General features: G+C 40.8%; 1 long non-coding RNA gene and 1 pseudogene across 4 annotated transcripts in view; both read left to right on the top strand.

Moving 5' to 3' along the window:
- The window catches only part of LOC144282507 (uncharacterized), a 127,626-nt gene that overhangs the window by 24,380 nt on the left and 79,574 nt on the right, over positions 1-23,672 (top strand). The window lies entirely within an intron of this gene.
- On the top strand, positions 13,684-13,840 carry LOC144282727 (U2 spliceosomal RNA; annotated as a pseudogene).

The following is a 23,672-nucleotide window of genomic DNA, read 5'->3' as shown; positions in this document are numbered from 1 at the left end:
GTGAACATTCCTGCTATAAACAATAGGGTGCGGGTGTCCTGGCGTTTCATTGCATCTGTATCTTTGGGGTAAATCCCCAGCAGTGCAACTGCTGAGTAGTAGGGCAGGTTTTTTTTTAAGTCTTTGAGGAACCTCCACACAGTTTTCCAGAGTGGCTGCACCAGTTCACATTCCCACCAACAGTGCAAGAGGGTTCCCTTTTCTCCACATCCTCTCCAACATTTGTCGTTTCCTGCCTTGTTAATTTTCCCCATTCTCACTGGTGTGAGGTGGTATCTCATTGTGGTTTTGATTTGTATTTCCCTGATGACAAGTGATGCAGAGCATTTTCTCATGTGCGTGTTGGCCATGTCTATGTCTTCCTCTGGGAGATTTCTCTTCATGTCTTTTGCCCATTTCATGATTGGATTGTTTGTTTCTTTGCTGTTGAGTTTTAGAAGTTCTTTATAGATCTTGGAAACTAGCCCTTTATCTGATACGTCATTTGCAAATATCTTCTCCCATTCTGTAGGTTGTCTTTGAGTTTTGTTGACTGTATCCTTTGCTGTGCAAAAGCTTCTTATCTTGATGAAGTCCCAATAGTTCATTTTTGCTTTTGTTTCTTTTGCCTTCATGGATGTATCTTGCAAGAAGTTACTGTGGCCGAGTTCAAAAAGGGTTTTGCCTGTGTTCTTCTCTAGGATTTTGATGGAATCTTGTCTCACATTTAGATCTTTCATCCATTTTGAGTTTATCTTTGTGTATGGTGAAAGAGAGTGGTCTAGTTTCATTCTTCTGCATGTGGATGTTCAATTTTCCCAGCACCAGTTATTGAAGAGACTGTCTTTCTTCCAGTGGATAGTCTTTCCTGCTTTGTCGAATATTAGTTGACCATAAAGTTGAGGGTCCACTTCTGGATTCTCTATTCTGTTCCATTGATCTATGTGTCTGTTTTTGTGCCAGTACCACACTGTCTTGATGACCTCAGCTTTGTAGTACAACCTGAAATCTGGCATTGTGATGCCCCCAGCTATGGTTTTCTTTTTTAAAATTCCCCTGGCTATTCAGGGTTTTTCTGATTCCACACAAATCTTAAAATAATTTGTTCTAACTCTCTGAAGAAAGTCCATGGTATTTTGATAGGGATTGCATTAAACGTGTAAATTGCCCTGGGTAACATTGACATTTGCACTTCAATCTAGTGCTTTCTACACTCGATAGGTCTTCAAAGCACAACATCTCCAAAGAAACGAGAGCTTTAAATGATACACTGGACCAGATGGATTTCACAGATATCTACAGAACTTTACATCCAAACTCAACTGAATACACATTCTTCTCAAGTGCACATGGAACTTTCTCCAGAATAGACCACATACTGGGTCACAAATCAGGTCTGAACCGATACCAAAAGATTGGGATCGTCCAGTGCGTATTCTCAGACCATAATGCCTTGAAATTAGAACTAAATCACAACAAGAAGTTTGGAAGGACCTCAAACACGTGGAGGTTAAGGACCATCTTGCTAAAAGATGAAAGGGTCAACCAGGAAATTAAGGAAGAATTAAAAAGATTCATGGAAACTAATGAGAATGAAGAGATTCTCATTTTTAAAAATTTTTTTAAAGTTTCTTTTTTTTATAATTTATTTTTTTTAAGATTTTATTTATTTATTCATGAGAGACACAGGGAGGCAGAGACATAGGCAGAGGGAGAAGCAGCCTCCTCACAAGAAGCCCAATGTGGGACTTGAACCCTGGACCCTAGGATTACACCTTGAGCCAAAGGCATATACAACCACAGAGCCACCCAGGCCTCCCAGTAATTCTCATTCTTAAAGAAATGCTGGAGTTTAGAAAAAGAATCAGTTATTATTTTCTGAAAAGCTGCTTTTCTTAGTGCTAAGCCTTGAAATCCTTCCAGTGACTTAATTCTATTAAGCATAGACAAGTAGAAGAACGATATTCAAAATGAACTGGCTAAAATGAGTTTCTGCTCAGTATTTGTACTGGTACCTGATGTTACATTATTCACAGCCAGAGATGTTACATGATAGGATCACCTTTCCAGTCATGCCGATCTTTATTATTATTATTATTATTATTATTATTATTAATACAGGACAAATGACCATGTTTATTACATGGTTGACACGTGTTAGGTGCATCTTGCATGGACCACAAATTGGTGAGCTGTGAGCCAGATGTGGCACACGGATTTGCTTTGTGTGGCCTACACTGCTTTATAAAATTTTCGAATTAGGTGCCAAAACTTAAAAATTAAGATATTTCTTATAAAAACATAGATGCCCAGCTTCCCTTGAAAAATCACAAGATTGAACACTACCTATGCTCCAAGTGTCCTTACAGGATGACTGACAAGTTAACATTTGACCTGGGCTGTGTGCCATCTGCCCCCTTTAGATGGGACATGCATTCCTTAATTTGCTACCCTTCCTAATTGTGGAACTTGGTGTTTCCTCATAATGTACAGTGTTCCTTTGTATCCACATCTCTCTTAAAAGTGAGGCAGGAAACATTTGACATAGACGGCACATGCCTTTTATATAAAACTGGAATAATGTGCATGATTTAATTGGCTCTGTGGGCCTTTGGATTTGCTACCCCTATAATGTGTGAACAGATTATACAGCTAATTCAGCTAATTCTAAGGAGCACTTTTTCCACATATTTTCCCCTGTCTGAAATCGAGAGGCATCGTAGCATTGCTGTCAGCCAGGCAGTAGTCATGGTGAAGTGGCCGCTGCCGGCAAACTTTGTCATAATTGTTCATATTATTGCTATGCTGATTGAGTTTGTGTGTGATGTTGGAAAGGTGCGTGTTGAGTATAATTGCCACTTCAGAAGTTTCCAGCAAGAAGCCTGTTCTTCAGCCTTGACATGAAAAGTGGCTGTGTAGGCACAAAGACAGCAGCTGGCCATGAACGTAATACCAGCGAAGCAACTGATCTTTGTTGGAGAGGTGACTGCAATTCCTTCTTTTCTTGGAAGGAACAACCAACTGCTTTATGGGACCTGAAAAGGAAAAGCCTACAGGTCTGTGAGGCTTTGTTAAACTGTGTTACTGAGATAAGTACAAAAGAATTCCTGTTCCAGGCCAAGCGGTGCAATAGAAGGTAAGAGAAAATGCCAAATAATCTGGAACAGATAAAGGAAGTTTACAGGCAGAGAAGGCTGTGCGGCCCACCTGGACTTCAAGCAGAACTATCATGAAGGTGTTGTATCTCATTGACTGACTGAAGGTGTGTATTCGTCTTTGTAGCGGTACCTAAAATGGTGAATCTTACATTCAGTGATGTCTTAGATCGAATAAAATATGGTAAAGCAAAGCCAGACAAAAGGAAGGACTTACTACCTCTGCTAGCCATTGACATGGTCCCTTCACTTACAAACTCTGCCTCTTTAAGGATTGCTTCCTCTGTCTTTGTGACTACCGTGAGAAAGAGCAATGTTGGCCAGTGAGTAAATGGCATAGCTCTTAGGAACTGGGAAATGCTGATGAAGCATCACATAGAACCTGAAATTTGTGCTCAGTCGTGTTAAGTAACAACAGCCTAAGCTGCCTCGAAAACTTTCCAACTGGGACCAACACTTCAGAGAATTGTCTTCCCAAGTGTTTGTTTCCTAGCTCAAAAAGGGCATTTTTAACCCTAATAGTTTCATAGGAAACCACAAATGAAGAGCTAGGTGAACTTGGCCTACTGCCTTGAAAGACACCAAAACCCTGCTATTCGGGACAATGACACATCCATCCCCTGTCATGTGTTATTACTTACAGTACATGTCACGGGACAAATGTTTGTTATTAGCAGAAGTTTCATGGACAAGTTTTATCATCCGTTTTCTGGTCCACTCCAATTTAACAACAATTTTATATTTTGCCTGCAGGCTAGAAAGCTGCGTTTATGCCAAAGACATTTCTATTTTAGCTGTCATGGCCCCAAATGAACATTTTGTTTTTAAAAGGATCTGGAAAAAATACACGCAAGAAGGAAAATCTAATTTATTTTTTGACATGTCCTAAAATAATTTAAAGTAATTCCACTAAACAAATAGCTGTTTGGTTCAGTTGTCTTTCCAGATAGTAAGATACCGACTTCGGGTTGATTAGAAATGACTCCTGTTCACTCTGCAAAGGTCCATCTTGTAGTGTACATGTTTGAGGGGAAGAGGGATGGTTCAGTTTTAATCTCTGTTCTCAAAGATACTATGAAACAGCCTTGGAAGGTATGCATTTACTTCGTATTTCTGTTTGTCACATCTTTAAGCTGTGGTATCCATCAAGTAAATTGCTAATTGGGAATGAGCTCGTCATATTTCTTTTAGTAAAATCCTTGACTTCTAGGCTTAATTAGCACATCTTTTATTTGTAAAATAAAATGGAAATAGCTGTTCACCAAAATTAACTACACATTTCAGAAGTTGAACAAGAGCTTTAGGTAAAAGATTACTTTCTCTGGCGAATTTCTGCTTTTCACTTTTAAATTGCTAAATGATTTTGCCTTTGGGCTGACATTTTTCATACCTTTTACAGTTATCTAATGGTGAGGATTTGGTGATTGAGTTGTGAAAGTGTCATTGCAACATATTGAAAGCCAATTGAAAACAGCTGCTGTTCATTGCTAAAAATTTTGCATTTGAATAGAATTAGTGCTGGAAGGTGTCAGAAGCTTAGTTGGGTTGGAACACATCAATGTAATTTTAACGTTTTAAATCCAAGGGGTTTCCAGGGTTCCCAGACCAGAAAGACAAACTTAACAGGTCAGCAATAATTTATATGGTATTTGATACAGAGGATACACTTATTTATTGAATAAACCCTATAGCATATATGTGCACAAATGGTAAGCTCTGCCTAATATCTTACAATAAAATTCAACATTCGGATATGTCCTGGCCAGTGAAATATTGATGATTACTCAACAGATGAACTCAATAATGATAGCCGTGATAATAATGACAATATTATACATGAGTTATTAATAATAATAATTATTACTATTATTACTAGCCATCAAGTTCATTTTCCTCTTCAGTTGTCATCTCCAGCTCAAATAGTGACTTCCAGACCTCAGTAAATTTTAGGGAGATGAGAAGTCTCTAAAACAGGGCACCTGAGTGGCCCAGTAGGTTAAGTATCGGCCTTTGGCTCAGGTCATGACCCCAGGGTCCCTACTCAGTGGGAAGTCTGCTTCTCCCTCCCCCTCTCTTGCTCCCCCATCGCTCATTTTTTTTTCTCTCTTTCTCCAATCAACCAATCAATCAATCAGTCTTAAAAACAAAAGTCTCGGTATCCCTGGGTGGCGCAGCAGTTTGGCGCCTGCCTTTGGCCCAGGGCGCGATCCTGAAGACCCGGGATCGAATCCCACATCGGGCTCCCGGTGCATGGAGCCTGCTTCTCCCTCTGCCTGTGTCTCTGCCTCTCTCTCTCTCTTTCTCTGTTACTATCATAAATAAATAAAAATTAAAAAAAAAAAAAGTCTCTAGAACAATCCCCAGGCCCAAACAATGTCAGGTCACAGAAAGCTGCATCTTCATCCTCTGAGAGAGTAAGAACCAAGAATGGTCTTTTCACCAGTTATACCTATTCAGGAGGAGAAGAAGACAGGTCATTCGTTATTCACTGATATATTCTAGATATTTATGCAGAAGGGGCAAATTATAGAAAACTGCAGGTGAAGGTACCTAACTTATATAGGTACCAGGTCATCCTATTTCAATTATACCTAGAAATCCTCAAGAAATTCTCAGTAAATTTTAAATTACTTTGATTTAGGAGGAAATTATAAAGTCTAAGGGTCTGAATCATATTGATAAGAGGAGTCAATACATGGCAAGCTAGCTACAGTACAAGTGTAGTTAGCCAGGAGAGGCTAACAATAGGTGGCTAAGCTTACTTATTTAGATGTAAATATTATCAGACCTTCTTTACAGACTAGAATTTAAATTGCTTAGTTATTAATTCTATATTAAATTCCAAGTCAATTTAGGCATATAGAGATGGTAGTCTATGATAATTAATAATGAATAGTTAAGACCTTTATTCACAGATTTCACCTTCAGGGAATAGAAAATTCTCTACTGGCCCATGGAATGCCAAAAATAATAATAACTGATTTCCTTTGTAATTCTGTATATTTTATTTTATGCATTTATCTATTGGCTTCACCAAACTATTGAAGAAGTCCTTGATGCAAAAATGTTTTTAAAAAACTGAAACCTGGGTTCAGCCTATTAAAATAACTTAAAAATAAAATAAATCAGGAAGCCAGTATTGTACATACCTTAGCTTGGTAGAACTTTGAACTGATGATCAGATCAGTAACTTCCTTTCAAGAAACCGTTAGATGAGATAAGTTGAAGACCTGAGAGAAGCATGAGACAGCAAGTTAGTGTGATATAAATCTGGTTGGAGAATTGTGGGGTTTGCTGTTCAGGACTCCATTAAGGACAGCTCTACAACAGACCATAACCTAATTAGTTTTCAAGGAAGCTCAGATTTGGACATTAAAGGGAAATTGCCAAAGCTATTAAATTTGGCTCCTGGGTCAAATAAATGTCTCAACCATGCCTTGTAGTCCAATGCCATGGGTACTATTAACTAAATGGGAGGAAATGGTTTGCTTGTTTCGGGGCCAAATATCTAACTCTTACACATATTCACAACTAGATACATAAGAAGAGAAAGGAGATAATATAAGCTCTATATTTTGATTTTATTGGTTGAAACTGAATGCTGGACTGTTCACATTTATTGAGCAACTATCTGGCCAGGCACTGTGCTAGCTTCTGGGGAGGCTATAAAGAGAAATGAGACAATTTCTTTGAATGAGTACATCACTTGGGCACAGACATGGGTCATCATTTCTTTAGGACATGAATATTTTGTTAAATGGCATTGTTATGACTTCAGATAGTTAATTCTACTTCTACTAAAATTTACTACCAGCAGGAAACAATTGGATTAACTAGTTTTCCTTTCTCCCAGAATTTCCCAGGCTGTTAATATTTTCTGTCATACCAAGCACCAAATATGAACTCCCCGAGGAGGGCAACACACAAAGAGGGGGCTTAGCTGGGGTCCCTGGGTGGCTCAGTGGTTTAGCACCTGCCTTCAGCCCAGGGCATGATCATGGATTCCCAGGATCGAGTCCCATGTCAGGCTCCCTGGTGGGGCCTGCTTCTCCCTCTGCCGGTGTCTCTGCCTCTCTCTCTCTCTCTCTCTCTCTCTCTCTCCCTCTCTGTGTCTCTCATGAATAAATAAATAAATTTAAAAAAAAAAAAAAGAAGAAGGGGCCTAGCTGAGTTGATGAGGTCATTAGCTATCCCTCAAAAGGGTGCAGGGAGGCCAGCGTGAGCTAAGAGAAGAGGACGTGGGATGAGGTCAGGTAACCTGGGCAAGTGGTCATGGGCACCTTGAGGCCACAGTAAGGCCTTCAGCTTTTCTAGAGAGAAAGGCAGAATCACTGGAGGGTTTGTGCAGACATAGATATGCTGTCTGGTCTAGGGGACCTGGAGGACTCTCTTGACCACAAAGATCTCTCCTAAATTGCCTAAGATAGTTCACATCATATTGCTGCATAGCTCTACATCAGAGAACCATTGGATTAATAAGCACTGATTATACTTCCTGGTGGCTCATTCAAACCACCTTCCCTGAGACAGCAGAAGTTTTGATCAGGTTAGGGATGGAAATAAGATACTTTAAGAGGTGCAGTTAAAGCAGATGCAGATGGGAGTCACTGCCTGTAGCATGCATCATGGAGGCTAGTTGGAAACCTACCTGTTACCTGAGGAAAATCTGACCCATTCCCAAAAGTGACCTTGGAGAGAGACTGCTACAGGAATGATGGTGTGGCAGCTGCTCTCTGACCTCACCCTGTCCCCTGAAAAGTCTTCTTATATGTGGAATTGGGTGAAGATGGGGAGAGTCAAAGTCACAGAAATAGAGAGTAGAATGGTGATTGCCAGGAGCTGATAGAGGTGAGGAATAGGGAGAGATTGTTAAAAGGGTACACATTTTCAGTTATAAGTGAAGTGATATCTGAGTGTATAATGTGTAACACAGTGACTATAATGATACTGTATTGGAGAATTAAAATTTTCCAAGAGAATAGAATTTATGAGTTCTCACACACATACAAAAAGGTAAATTTCTGAGGTGATGGATGTGTTAATAACTCCCTGGAGGGAAACTTTCACAAGGTAGATATGTATCAAATCATTATGTTGTACACTTCAAATCTATTACAGTTTTGTCAAATTTACTTCAATAAAGCTGGGAAAAAGGGATAACTCCTTTCTCTTCAAGTTACGGTCTAGCAACCCTGATTTAGCTGTTCATGGAAGGAAGAGGCCATTCTTCCTCCTTCACCTGAGAGCATCCTCTGGCACCTCCAGTCCCATCTAGGTTCATTGAGGTCTCAAGCACAAAAGGAATCCTGGAGAAAAAAGTTATTACTCTTGTGGACTATAACCTTCTTGATGGCAGAGATCACATCTGGTTTGCTCATATTCCTTCACTGAACAGTTGTTAATTGAGCACCAACCCTATGGAAGATGCTTGGGATACGTGAAGAAACCTAAGAACCATCAAAACAAAACAAAACACCCCACTGTCATCAAGTAGCAAACAGCCAATAACAAAACCTAACAAATAAGTTTTGTTAGATTGAAGAAACTGCCATAGAGAAAAATAGATCAGGTTAAGGGAAGTTGGTAATGCCAATGGGGAGTTTGTGTGTTCGGGCTGTCTCTGCAAATGGAGTAGTATGAGGAGGCCTCATGGAGAAGGTGAAACTTGAGACAAGATTTGAAGGAGGTATAGGAATTAACCATATAAACTTATGGGGATGGGAGGAGTTTTACAGGCAAAGGAATGGGCCAGCACCTGACCAGCTCATTAGAAGAAGGGTGCAGGGAGGCCAGCGTGAGCTAAGAGAAGAGGACGTGGGATGAGGTCAGGTAACCTGGGCAAGTGGTCATGGGCACCTTGAGGCCACAGTAAGGCCTTCAGCTTTTCTAGAGAGAAAGGCAGAATCACTGGAGGGTTTGTGCAGAGGCGCAGCATGATTTGAACTTAATTCTTATAGGAATGGTTTGGGTTGTTGTGCTGAGAATAGACTATAGGGAAGCAGGGTGAAGGCTGAAGAGCTTGGTATCGCAGATATCACAATATGCCAGTCGAGACAACTGGATCTTCCAGGGTGAGCACGGAGGAGGTAGTAGAAATAGGCCAGATTCTGGATGTTCTTTGAAAGTAGAGCCAACAGGATTTTTACTGAATATGGAGAGAGAGAGAAAAAAGGGGAGGAATCACGTCTTTAGGCTGGAGCCACTGGAGTTAGAGGTGCCATCAGCTGACATGAGGGAGCATGTTGAGCTGCGGACATATGGAACAGAAGATGCTATTTAGATACCCAGATGGAAACTCTGAGTAGGTGTGGATTATGGTCTGAAGGAGTTCCGAACACGCAACTCCAAAATCTGCCACGTTGGCATTTTGGCTGTTTTGGGTTAAAGTGTACCTGAGTAACAGCAAATACAAGAAAAACATTCTGATCTTCCTTATTTTTCTTAAAAGCAGGACATAAAATTCCTCTATTAAAGATACCCTCTAGAACCAGAAGAAAAGTAACATTCCTATCAAGAATGAGAAATTGAGACAGAGAATTCTACACCAATAGTCCATGTGAAAATAATTCTTTAATTCAGGCCCCTCCACATAGTACAGGCACTTTTCCAGAATTGTTTTTCTGTTCAACCTAATATAAAAAAGGCAAATAGGTTTTGCCATTTCTTTGTATCCTCACTCCTTATGAAGGCTTCCACATCCTGGAAAACTTGTATTATTTAATGAATTTGTATGCTTTCCTCCTGTTGATTTGTCCTACGTCAATCTGAGTCTTAGGTCCAGCCACAAAGGACCCTACGAGGGTGAGGTAAAATTTTGCCTCCCCTGTCAGTCTCTAGTTTGGGCAATGGCCCAGGCTGGGAAACACCACTAGGTGTGCAGCATGTACTCCATAAATATTTGTTGAATGAAAGAATGAATAAATTGATGCCTGTCTTGAAGGTTCAATCCCCCCCCCCCCCGGTAATTATCACAGAAATATTCATTCTCTTTAGTAGAGACATTAATCTTCATGACACCACAAGATAATACTGTCAAAATAGAGCAGAGTAGGTTCAACATGCACAAAAATACAAATTTATGTTTACATATAAATTGGTTGGGTGTGGATGGATGTGTTGGTTGGATGGGTGCCTGTTATAATTTTTACAAGGCCATTGCACAAGAGATTAGGGTAGAGCCAAGGAAAATGACACGGGTATTCTCAAACATACAGGGCATACTTCAGGATTTTGCTTAGAATTGCCTTGGAGAAGATTGAGAGACTTACAAGTCGGTATCATGAAACCAAAGAGCTCTAGGAGGGCCCTTAAATTACTGTTTGACCTGAAAATGTTCCCAGTAATTCAGGGAAGGCAGAAGTGAACATTCAGGTTTTAGATCCTATGATCCAGAATCTCTTCTTTTATGCTTTGCTCCATTTACTTTTCTAGAAAATTTGTCCCTGGAGGAGATAGCTTGGCTATTAGAAGAACTGGTCTCAATAAACTGTAGTAATACTAAAACACATCTTTACTTTTTAAAAATAAAAATTCCCTATCCAGTTAAAAAATCACGTAGGGTCTTTCATACACAATACATTTCTACAAAAGTAGTTAAAAAACATGAAAGAACCACCAATTTGGTGGAGAATCTTTTTAAACAGCCCCACTAGTTTGTTTATAAATGTGGTTTTCTAGAGACATGCTTAGAATTCTTTGCAAATACATATTTGCATGATGTTTTTGTAGAAAGATTAATTTCTCCTGGGATAAAATGAGTTTTTAGAAATGTTTTTGTGCTTTGCTTCATACCTTTCAGTGGTATTAGGCATTTATAAGAATATTTCTATTAAATGGAAATTAGTACATCGAGTATTATTATTTTGGTGAACTTGACTTAAAATGTGGGCCATATTCAAAGTGTGGAGTATGCTGCTTTAAATAATTCACAATAGAGATAGAGGAAGACAAAAATATATCTGGACTACAGTCAGTAGTTTAGCTGGCCATTTTAAGAAACCAGTTTCACTAGTAGCCAAACCACCTTCTCTATGAGATTATAATTTCTGAAGCACAAATCCCGAGTTCTAATGCATGCATCTGGGAGTGGCTGTACATCTGTGGGATGTTTTTTTTTTTTCCTTTGGAACATTTTTTAAAAGATAATTCATTTTTTTCTAAAAAGAAACACCAAAGTAGTTGTTGGACAAGGGTATTTGTACACAAAATATTGTTTTCTCACCTAACCAGGAGAGATTTTAAAATTTTGCATCAGAACCTCTCTGACCTATCCTAGCCTTTTGATTTCACCATAGTTATCATCCATAAATGTTTTTTACTTGGCCTGATGCTTCATATTATTTTAAATACTTTATATTTATTTCCAGACATCCTACTTATTGTTGCATCAAATTTTTTGTTTTGTTTTTGTTTTTTTACTGTATGTGGAATCGAATATAGTCATGAGGGAATAAACAAAACTGGAACACTTAGCAGGTGTCAGGATGATATCTATCAAAGTACAGCAATCAGAACAACGAGTTCAGGTGGTAAGGGGCTAGATTTGAAGTTTAACATCATTTTAAATATTTATGATTGTGGCCTTAACCTACAGAAGTTTTAGTTCCTAAAATATATGACTTTGTAAATACAACCAGATATCCTGAATGGGAGGATGGTATTGCTACCTATGAACATGCACGCATAGACGCTAAGGTAAGGTCTGTTCTCTGGCAGAGTTTAGTGAAACCTGAATAACATTAATGTTATAATAATGTATAATATCATATAATACTTATATTATACATATATTATACACATAAAACACATTACATATATAATATAATATTATAAAGTTCATCCTGGCTTAAAGATGAGCTCAAGAGACTCTGTTTTTTAAAGAAAACCAGGTCTAAGTAAGGATTTCTCCTATGGACTAAGCTTAATTCAGCTTGGCTTTCTTCCTAGAACTTGATGAGAGTGCTCCTTGAAAACATCCTGACTCCTTTTGGAGGTCGGACTTCTCCCGACTTCTCCTTCAGGTCAGGTTGGCATCATGCATCCTTGCAGGCTCCCATAATTCTGGGCTCCTGAAAACAAAGTTAGCTCTCTGATGACTCAAATTGCTCAGTTAGCAGTCTCGAGATCATAATGCATCCTTCCAGATTGTTGTTGTTTTTTTTTTCTCAACTAGAATAAAGAAAAACTGCATGAGGATGAGAAAGTTGAACTGCTTCCCCCTCCCCCAAGCCTGCTCTTTTCCTTTTTAGTCCTACTTCAGGTAAGACACAATAGGTACCTCTATTGTGGTTCTACTGGAGGGGAGAGGAAAAACCTAGAGCAAAATCCAGAGATACTTCCTGTCTCTTAAACAACATGCTACCTGCAAGCTCCATCTCCCTGAAATGTGTTACTCCCACTCCCTGTTTCTATCTTATATCCCAGCACATAATGTTTTGAGCAATGTGTTTAAACAGAAAACTGAATGTTTTTTCTTTTTTAAAAAAGATTTGATTTATTTATTCATGAGAGAGACAGAGAAAGGCAGAGACATAGGCATAGGGAGAAGCAGGCTCCATGCAGGGAGCCCGATGCCGGACACTATCCTGGGATCCCGGGATCACAATCTGAGCCAAACTTAGATGCTCAACCACTGAGCCACCCAGGTGCCCCAGAAAATCTAATGTTTGAGGATGTCTCACAAAGGTGTTTTGGTTTGTTTGTTTGTTTTTTGTTTTTGTTTTTGTTTTGTTTTTTTGCTTGTTTGAGGGCTGCTTAAAAGAAATCCTTTATTTTACACATCAATGCAGTGTTCTGGGCATAGTTACCCACATACGTGCCAGCAGCCATCGAACTGGCCCCGGAAGGTGGCCCCACTGTTGTGTTCGGGCAGGAGTCATCTACCAGGTGACAGTACCTCTCCCCATTCCTTTGGCTAGAGAAGTGACCACGAGTTTCTGTCCCCTCCGTGTGCTTTATGGAGACAAAAGGAGCGGTTGGCCGCCGAGGCTGAGGGCTCCCGCAGGCAGGCGGAGGCGCCCCGTGGAGAGGGACAGGGGTGCACGCCCGAGCAGCCTGCGGTGACCATAGTCCTTACCTCAAGGACCAGTGAAAACCGACAAGCTCCGTAGCTTCCTGGCTCCCGTAGACGTGGTGCTGGAGGAGGGGGTGGGCGGGGGTGCAGCTGAACTGGGAAGCTCTTGTCCTGATGGGCCGAGGAGCCCTGGGGGGACACTGCCCTGGGGGGCCTGGGCTCCTGGCTCCTGGTGCCTGGGCCCGCACCCGAGGACACGGCCGGGTCCGCCCGGCGAGGCTGCTCGCTGCGAGTCCAGGGACTGCAGTGTCCCTTACAAGCTTATGGGGACGTGAGACGGTGGCCGGAACATTGGGACAAGGGGGTAGAGAAAACTCTTCACTTCTGCCACGTTTCCTACTATGTTACTTGAAGTACATATTCTGATTTTCATTTAATTGTCCTTATGTAGGCAAAGTTTGGGAACCCTTTCTCCGGGGATCATGCCTCATTGTGCCCACAGCTTTGGAAAACCTTCACCTTTCCAACGTGATGTGGATCGCGTGTCGGGCTTTTGGCTAAGATCAAGCGTAATATCTGTTCTTATCAGTTTACTCTCTGAAGACAACATATTAAATGCATTTTCGGAGCAGGGAGATGGAATAGGGGCTTCCCCATCCACTGCTCCACTGCTCCAGGTTTGCTTTGAATCTTTCCTCTGCCCATTCTTGGTTATGTGACTTTGGACCTGTTCCTTAGCTAGTGGCGCCATCACTTTATAGTGATTGAAGAAGGCCGGGGGTCAGGGGCATGACACAGAAGTAAAAATGCGAAGTCAGAGCCTGGAATAGAGTGACACTTAGCACTAGTGTGTAGGACAAATGAAGGGACAAGCAGTGTAGAGCATCTAAGTCTGGAGCGAGGACAGTGCTCTGCAAAGGTTGACAGGTTCACTGAGGGAAGATTATGTGACGGCAGCAGTGGGGTCAGCAGGTGCTTTGGCAAGGCTGGTTGACTTGAAAAGATGTGAGGTGCTCCTATTAAAAATTTAGGGCAAAAAGAGGCCAAATCCTTCTCTGCCTTTACCCAGATGACTTCGTGTATGATGTCATAAGCAGGCGAAAGTCCTTCCCCACACTTCCTCATCATTCATATCTGTCCTCCAGCCAACAACAGGGTTCCTATGGGGAGCAGAGAGGCCTGTATTTAAAAATACATATTATCTGTAACTTTTTACTATAAATCTAATTTTTAAGATACACTTTTAGGAATTATTTTTAATAAAGAGAATCCAGTTTCCACCAGATTGCATCTATTATACAGTTACTTCCTCTTTGTTTTGTAAGTGGTCATTGAGAGATGAAGCTCAGGTTCTGTGTGAGTTTTCCAGGTGTATTTTGAAGTTGCTACCCAGCAGATTATGCTGAGCAGGAGAAGAAGACAGGAAGAAAAGATTATCCCCCAGATACCTGGGATTTGCTGAGCGTGACAAGAAAAAATATTAGCATTTCCTTGAAATGAACACAGGAAAGGGACACAGAGTTTTACTTTAAAACGTGATTCTTTTTTAAAATAGGAAGTAATGAGAATATTTGCCAGATTAAGCTGCCACCATAACCAGGTCTGAAAAGAAACCAAGGGATCTGGAATGCGAAAGTGGAAAGCAAAGAAAGAATCATGGTGTTTTGACTTTGGATTAAAGGAAGGAAACATTCACAATTAAGGTATGATTGAGGGAGGTGAGGCATCAGATGGCCACCAGCTAGAGAGCTTGCTTCTTCGTAGAGCAGGAACTTGGCAGGAGCCGATGGGGATGTGGACATCACCTGCCTTATCTCCCCAGAGAAAGCCTCCAGCTCTGAGCTTAATTGTATTGGCAAGGATGAATCAGGAAGCTTACAGCTTTGCTAGGCTGTTTCTGCACCTACTTGAAAGATAAACACCCCAAAGCTCTCCACCACTCTTTGGCCTAAAGAAGGATTACATTTTCTCCAGATGGCTGGGTATTGTTAAGCCAAAAATGAGAACAGGAATACATCCCCTCTAGAAAGAGATAAGACTCAGCTCGCTTAGATAGCGGAAGATCCGGAGAAACTAAATCCTAGGCCAGAACATTACCCTGAAGAGTTTGGGGGAAAATTTTTGTGCAAGGAAGGTCTGTGAGTGACTCCTTTAGCAAGTGGGATTACCTGAGAAATGATCCTAAAAGATAAAACGTACAGTTGCCTTGGATTTAATATCTTTAACCTCTACTACCTGATTAACCAAAGGTATGGCACAACATTAAGTGGTTTTGAAAGGGATGTGTCCAAATGCTAAGTGTAGCATTTCTAAAGAGGTATGGCCTGGCATGACAGAATGAGCCTGGCTTTGAGGGCCGGAAATGTGGGTTTGAATCTGAATTCTTGCTTCCTTTGTGATCTGACCCAAATACTTGCTCTCTCTGGTCTCCAGCTTTTTTCTATTTGAGGATAATGACAACCTATGTGTGCTGTTTTGTGGTGAGCATTCGATGAGATACTACTATGACCTCCCAGGGTCAGAAGAGGTATCTGATGAATGAGAGCCTCTGGCACCACTTGCAGGAGGAGCATGAAATACAATCTCAATCCCCAAATCCTCAAATGTTCTGAAATGATTCTTTTTTTTTTTCTCTTGTTAGGTATAGAATTAGAAGATAGGGACAAGAAAGAAGTAATGGATACTGTGTGCCTGGCTTTAGAGAATTATCTTAAAATAAAAATAAAACATTGAAGTCTCAATTTAAAAATAAAGTTCAGGAATGTGTTCTCTGACATCCTTGATGTTAGCTTGCTCTGCTTCGGTGTATCCATCTGTAAAATGGGACTATTATTACAGTTATAAGTAGTTTACAACAGAAAATAATGTCTCCTCAATGTCACAAGATCCTTCTGTTTCAAACTCTTCTATATTTATCTTGACCACTCAAGAACACGAAGAGTTTCAATATATTCCACTTAAAAGACCAGGTTTTCTCCTGCTATAGAAATGTGGGACAAGGTATATTCGAGTGGTAAATCAGTGACACCCAGTGGCTGCTGCTTTTATATTTACCTTTCTTATTTTCAATTTAACTTTGTAAGACTATCCCAGAGCAAATTAAGAAGATAATGAGAAGATGGAAGTCATAGTTCCTTTTGAAGAAGAGTTTCTCAGCAGTGACGTGAGTTTTCCAGGACATGGGAACAACCTAACAACAACACCAAAAATAGAGAGTGCTGGAAGGTAGGGAAACAGTTCTGGGAATTCCCTGCCCCATCATTTTGCATTTTGTTAAAGATCATACTCAAGTTTTCCTGTCACTGCTGGATTTGGCAAGAAACATTCTCATCACTGAAGTGGCATGTCAGCTGTCCAGATTCCAGCTACATTCAAATCTATTGGACACAGTTGGGGACATTCCCTAGAAATTAGACTTCCTGAGGTGTCTGAAACCTAACTAGAGGTTTATTCCAAAGCCCCCTCCTCTATGACACAGTAATTGTGGTGGAGCTAAAGATCCCTCACATGTGAGATTGAGTAGAAGCAAGCATAATGGCATGTGGCTGGGCTCAAATCCCAGCTACTATACTGTTACTGGATGCTCGTGGGCCACCTACATCTTCATAGCCCCTTATATTTTTATCTGTTCAAAGAGGGTAATGACATCTAACGCATAGGTTGTCGTAGGATTTTAGTGAAATAACATACCTAAAGTGATAGGCACATAGCAGGCACTTGGTAAATAGCAAATAACTTTGTCCTTTTTATCAGCCAAGGTTCTCTGTCAAACTAAGTACAAGACAACTTCTGACAAAAACTGTTCTCTAAAACTGGATGCATACTTTTTAGGTGCTCCATGCTCTGACTCTCCTCTCAGGACAGAGAGGATGGAAATGCATTCCTTGTCATTCTTTGTCATTAGGGGGTAGAACCATTTCTCATACGCTGCTGAAGTGCTTTGGGTTTCTTGGATAAAAGTCTCTTTTTATCACATTATAAAATCGTTAGCTAATAACTTACATTCTAAGGATTAGCATTTTCCCCACACAAAACCTTCAGGAGGTCAGCATAGCACAGAGATATGGCAAATAAGGCAATTAGGTAGCATAATTCATAAAGGATTCCACAGAGGGTTCGTTAAAACAAAAGACTCTAGTTCTTGGTTGCTTCTCCCTTTTAATTGGCTGATAAATATTTTCAAAGGATGGGTTATTAAACTGTGTAAATAGAAATGTCATGTAAGTAAAATTTACAAAAGACGATCTTTTTTCTCCCACTTTCTTTATATTAGCTAACTATGTGGAGCAGTTAAGATGCCAGGTCTTGCTGAGTGAAGTAAGTCAGTCGGAGAAGGACAAACATTATATGTTCTCATTCATTTGGGGAATATAAATAATAGTGAAAGGGAATATAAGGGAAGGGAGAAGAAATGTGTGGGAAATATCAGAAAGGGAGACAGAACGTAAAGACTGCTAACTCTGGGAAATGAACTAGGGGTGGTAGAAGGGGAGGAGGGCGGGGGGTGGGAGTGAATGGGTGATGGGCACTGGGGGTTATTCTGTATGTTAGTAAATTGAACACCAATAAAAAATAAATTAAAAAAAAAAGATGCCAGGTCTTGCAATCGAGTAGACTTGAATTTGAATCCAAGATTTTTCATTTAACTGGTTTACTTAGATCTCTGAGCTTCAGTTCCATCATCTACGATACAAATATGATAATGCCTGCCTCGTATAGTAGTTGAGAAGAGTAAAGAAGAGCAAGTCTGGAAAACATTTAGCACATAGTAAGTGCTCATTACAAAAAGGGAGGTTGGGGTGGTGGTGGTGACCAGAGCAGTGGCTCTTAACTTTATCTGATTCCAGCCCTCTTTAGATAGCAAATATTCCCTTTTACCCTCTTAAAATGGAATTTTGGAGCTAATAAAAGTCATCTACTACATGCTTCAAATAGCAGTGTAGTGCTCTAATTGAAGCAGAAAGAAGAAATAGAAAGGAGATTAGGACCTACGGTGAAAGAATATGCATTTCCATATAATGCTGGGTACAACTATTGCCTGGATGCTGTGCCTTCGTGAGCACCCTGGCGGTGGCAGCTAACCGTGCAGAACTGGTTAGCAGTGTGACTTACGTGCCATAAGTCCTACTGCTCTTGGTGACTTTTTGAAATAGTGAAAAACTGTTTGTAATATTTCAAATGAGGCAAAGAATGATCTCTCCTCACTTAGGTGTTAGTTGCATCACTGAAAATTTTATGTTGGTTTGTATAAATTAAATACATGGTTTATATTTAAACCATGCAGAAACACTTTGTTAGAGGTAGGTTTTAAGCTCAGAAAATTATAAACAGATTTTTCACCTACACAAACTTTGAACGGACTGATTTTTCATTATGGGCCTGCCTCCTTCGTTACAGGGTGATGATCATCCTTGACCTCTTTCTACTAAATGCCACTAACCCTCACTTCTCCAATTTCTGTGACAACGTAAATAACCCCACAATTTTCCCAAATGCCTCCTGGTGGCCCATGCTATCTTCATCAAGAACCAGTGGTCTAGAGGGGCTGGAGTCTCAAAGCTGACTTTCTTAACTTCCTTGGCAAGCCAAAGGTTTTGTAAGCCAGGCTGTGGGGAGCTCAAGACTGAAGTAAGGAGTGAGGGATCCCTCTGGAGCTCCTTGTATAAGGACGCTACAGTCATTGGTGAGGTTTCCATCCTCCTGATCTAAGGGATTCCTAAAGGTCCCACTTCCTAACACCATCCCTTTGGGAGTTAGGATTCTGGCATATGAATTTTGGGGATGGTGTGAAAGAACAGAAACATTCAGTCTATAGAAAGCCCCACAGGCCAGGAGCCAGTGAGTGGGCCCTGAGGCTGCTGTGAGGCAAGTGTCAAAGCGATGACCCCACAGCAGAGTGGACCTGGCCCGGCCAAGGGCAGAAGAACTCTGATGGGCCTGCAGCCCCTGTGCAAGGCAACTGAAGCATGGAAGTACTACAGTTTTTCAACAGCAGGTGCCACAAGAAGCTCAGAGATGAAGTCCTCACAACCCAGTGTTTACCTCCAGCCTGAATAAGTCACTATACCTAAGGGGCCTGTGAAGATCCAGAGGATGCCACCTAGTTCCATGGACAACCTGTGCCATGTGATCCTGGAGGCCACATCCTTGCTAATAAAACCGGAGGTGATCTATAGTGACATTTGAGAGACTGAACTTGACCCCAAAAGATGAAACATGTACTTAAAGGTGGTTTTTGTTTCAGACTAAATTGATTACCCTCCCTCCCCCATTACCCAGCAGATGGAGGTCTATGAGAGAGATAAAGTCAATGAAAGTGGGGAAGTGGTAATCTGTAATTTCTTTACATGTAAGTATATAGTGTGAATAAATTTGTGATCCTTCTATGCTATTAATTAACCAGGAGTTTGCCCCCAGGACCTAGACATTACACATTTTTAGTACTATTTTGGTGGGTGATGGCTCTGCTTACATATCATAGTTCTTTAATTTGTGGCATTGAGCCCAATTCATGTTTAGATTTAGTATTAATCTAGTTAGCCAACAAAAAGAGCTCAGTAATTTCCAGAAAAGTAAAAAAAAAGATTCCTTTTATCATCACTTCACTGTAGTGGAAGAAAGAAAGAAAGAAAGAAAGAAAGAAAGAAAGAAAGAAAGAAAGAAAGAAAGAAAGAAGAAAGAAAGAAAGAAAGAAAGAAAGAAAGAAAGAAAGAAAAAAGGAAGAAAGAAAGAAAGAAAGAAAGAAAGAAAGAAAGAAAGAAAGAAAGAAAGAAAGAAAAGAGAAGTCAAATGCTCGTATTCTGTGGATATCACACATGCTCTTCATCTCCAGGTGAGATACAGCCCTGACTAGGAGGCAGTGAGGAGAGATGTGCTCATTCTTTTTTTTTTTTTTTCTATTAAGATTTTATTTATTTAATTGGGCAGAGGGAGAAGCAGGCTCCCTTTGGGGAGCTCCACACAGGACTCTACACCCCCAAACTCTGGGATCACGCCCTGAGCCAAAGGCAGACGCTCAACCACCGAGCCCCCCAGGGTCCTGAGAAGTGCTCAAGCTAGTGGCAGCGCTTCAGTGTGTGCTCAGCAGTTCCATCCTCCTAGTTCCATCCTCCTGGACCCCTCTGAGCACCTGCCTGTGACAGCGGCCCCTGCAGAACTCCCAGAGTTAGATTCTTAGTGGGTCTGGGAAGGGTATGGAAACATCAGAAGATACAGCAGCTCTGTGTGGGGTAGGAAGCTGAGGCCAGAGGTGGGGAGGATGAAGATAGGAGTTAAACTGATGCCAGAACCTAGAGTTCTGTTATTAATAGTGTTTTCTTTTTCAGAGGGGCTGGCTTGGTAGTTCTTTGATTCTGGGTCCCCCACCCCCGCCCCGCCCCATCTGTTGCTACATCATTGGATTTCTGCTGGCTCGTGCTCTCTTTGCCTCTTCCTAGCAAGCTGTGGGGCTGATTTCCAACCGCTTCCCATCACAGGCACCCTCTTCCAGGGAGGGCTACTTTAGGACATGGAGTTGAGTTTTCTCTCCACAGTTTTTTTAGCTACAGTTATTCTACATGGTTCTTTAAAAGCCACCAGAAATACAGATTTTTAAAATATATATATATATATGCATATTGAGGGGGAAAGCCATAAATTTGAATAAAATGTAATGACTTAAAAATGCTTATTGAAAGAAAGATAAAAAAAAAAAAAAAAGGGAGGCAAAAAACCCACCAAAACCCTGAAGAAACTAAATGGTCCAAATTATGTAAAAATATCACTCTAGATGAATGTTTATATTACCCTTCAGATGCACAGACAAAAGTATAATAACATAAAAGCTGTAAGGAAATACAACAAAATGTTTATAGAAATCTACCTGTAGGTGGTGAGATTACAAGCGATTTTAACTGTTTTCCTTAACATTTTCTTCACTTTCAAAATATTCTTTAATGAGCATATATAAGTTTTATAACAGGAAAAATGATTTAAAACCACTAGCTATTGTTTTTGTTCCCTTTCTCATATCAGCTAATATATAATATTTTCCTAAAATGACAATAGATGTGTCTTGCTGTCAGCAGATGGAGGGTGTAACATATCCAGAGGGAAGGAGGAAAAAAAGTGTTTTCATAAGCAAATGAATTTATGCTGTTGTCTAAAACATCAAGTATTTTACTTGAATTGCCTGAACCTTCTTACTTACAAAGGTAGGGGTAGGATACCAGCTGTAATGAACATTGGCTGTGCTTTGAAAACCGGAAATGCATTTTGCCTTTCTAAGAACAGTCAGTTTTCTTGTCAGCAATTACCTTTTACGGAGCCTGGTTCAAATGCTATCAAGAGTCCCACCATCCCTAGATGGGGGGCAAATGGAAGTTTAGCTCTTGGAATCTCCCCTGGCCCCATACATTTGAATTTTGAAATGAGGAGCAAAGGGGCAGGAAAATTGGTTGCAATTCTATTAGGTCCTGGCAACATTTTGTCATTCCTGCTTCCCTCTCTGGGAACTGCCTTGTTAAATGTCTGTGCTCAAATGTAATTCTCTTGCCTCAGAGTAAATTCCTCTTTATTTAAGTTCATCAGAACCAGTTTCTTTTGCTTGCAACCAGAGCACCTGTGTTGTCAAGTTATTTTATATCTGGACTGAAGCAGCCCTATGCTATTTCCATGGGTGGCTGGATGTCTAGCTTTGACTCTTGGCCAATTTAAGATTAACGGGCTAGCAACCAGCTAACTAATGATTTATGATGCTCTGTTTATAGTCCAGAACTCCCCCGGTGAAATCCTAGGCCAGATTGTTTTTCAGTAGATTTCACCTGATGTAACCAGTTGGCTGGGCTTGGTTAATATGACCTGGGGATAGAAAAGACCCCCAGGAACTTCTGTCTGGAGGTCTTAGGAAGCCAAGATATATAGTACAAATTTTAGTAGTTTAAACCAGAGACCGAGCATGTCCTTTCACAAATAAGAATAATCCCGGAGAGTTTTGCCTGGAAGGCTCAACTCCCAATGCTGGAATGCACTGGAATGCATTCTCTCGGTGCACCATAGCTTTTGGCTTTATTTAAGCCTAAAGAGAGCATGCTCTGTGAAGTCTTGTGCGTCTTTTTACCTAACCCTATTCTGAGTAATCTTTTTAATTTTTTTTAAGATTTTATTTTATTTCATTTGAGAGGGAAAGAAAGAACATGAGCAGAGAGGAGGGGTTGAGAGAGAGGCAGACCCCCTGTTGAGCAGGGAGCCCAACTGTGGGCCTCAACCCCAGGACCCTGGGATCACGACCTGAGCCAAAGGTAGACGCTTAACCCACTGAGCCAGCCAGGTGCTCTCTGAGTAATCTTTATGAGACCCTAACTTCCGCAGAAGCATATACCAGTTACAAAGTGATAGAGACCCTGAGTGGTGGGAAGCTCCTGAGCCAAAGGGTAGGTGGAGAGAGGGGCTCGGGTGCCTAGCAGTCTTTCATAGCAGCTCTCGTGAGGGGGCACATGTGGTTTCCTCTGGACTGGATGAAAAGCTAAGGGCACTCTAGACAAATTTTTTTTTTTTTTTTAATGATAGGCACGCAGTGAGAGAGAGAGAGAGAGAGAGAGAGAGAGGCAGAGACACAGGCAGAGGGAGAAGCAGGCTCCATGCACCGGGAGCCCGACATGGGATTCGATCCCGGGTCTCCAGGATCGCGCCCTGGGCCAAAGGCAGGCGCCAAACCGCTGCGCCACCCAGGGATCCCAGACAATTTTTATAAGATACTATAGATCAGAATGAAGTCAGGAGAAACTTTAACCTTCTTCTGAATATGATATAAAACCCCTGGTGTTACTGGAATGATGTCAAAGCCAAGGCTTCATGGTCGAGCTAATCAGCATGCTTTAGTTGTCCTTCTTGGATGCTTCCGTCATGTAATTGCCTTCTCTGGTCACATCCATTGTGCCTTTCTATGGGACCGTGGTTGCTTGGTGAATGTTAAACTAAGATCTAGTGTGTTTTTTTGTGAGTCAGTGAATTATGTGTTCCAAAAAATGCTCTTTATCCACTGTGGTCAAGTTGTAGACTAGTTCTGGTCCACAGAGAATTACAGGATTCACAAGACCCATGGCTCTGTGCCCCTCATTTAGAAAGAATCACTTACATCATTGTATAATCACAGTTATTTTTACATCTTTTTTAATCTCTCTATGAGCATCTTGATTGCAGTGACTCATCATTTATCTTCCTATCCCCAACAGCATCAAGGGAATGCCTTCACTTAGTAGGCGCTCAATAAGCATCTATAGAATAAGCATTTATGTGTATGTATCTATATATTTGATGGGAAAATTACTAAAAGTCCAAAGAAGTCTAGGTTTTTTCTTCTACTACAATGTCATAATTTTGAGAGCGGCAAAAAGGAAGTGCAATAAATCGATACAAGAAAGGAACTTTAAAATACAGCCTCTAATGTTTGGAACAGATTGATTTTTGATCACGGATGTCATCTGCTGGTTGTGAGTCCTGGTCCAGACATGGCCTAATCTTGTTATGATCCATCTGGCTTAGTACTT

The sequence above is a fragment of the Canis aureus genome, chromosome 13 (assembly GCF_053574225.1).
Source record: "Canis aureus isolate CA01 chromosome 13, VMU_Caureus_v.1.0, whole genome shotgun sequence".
In the NCBI taxonomy this organism is placed as follows: Eukaryota; Metazoa; Chordata; class Mammalia; order Carnivora; family Canidae; genus Canis; species Canis aureus.
Note: the sequence above shows the minus strand (reverse complement) of the source record. Positions and strands in the feature narration are given on the sequence as shown.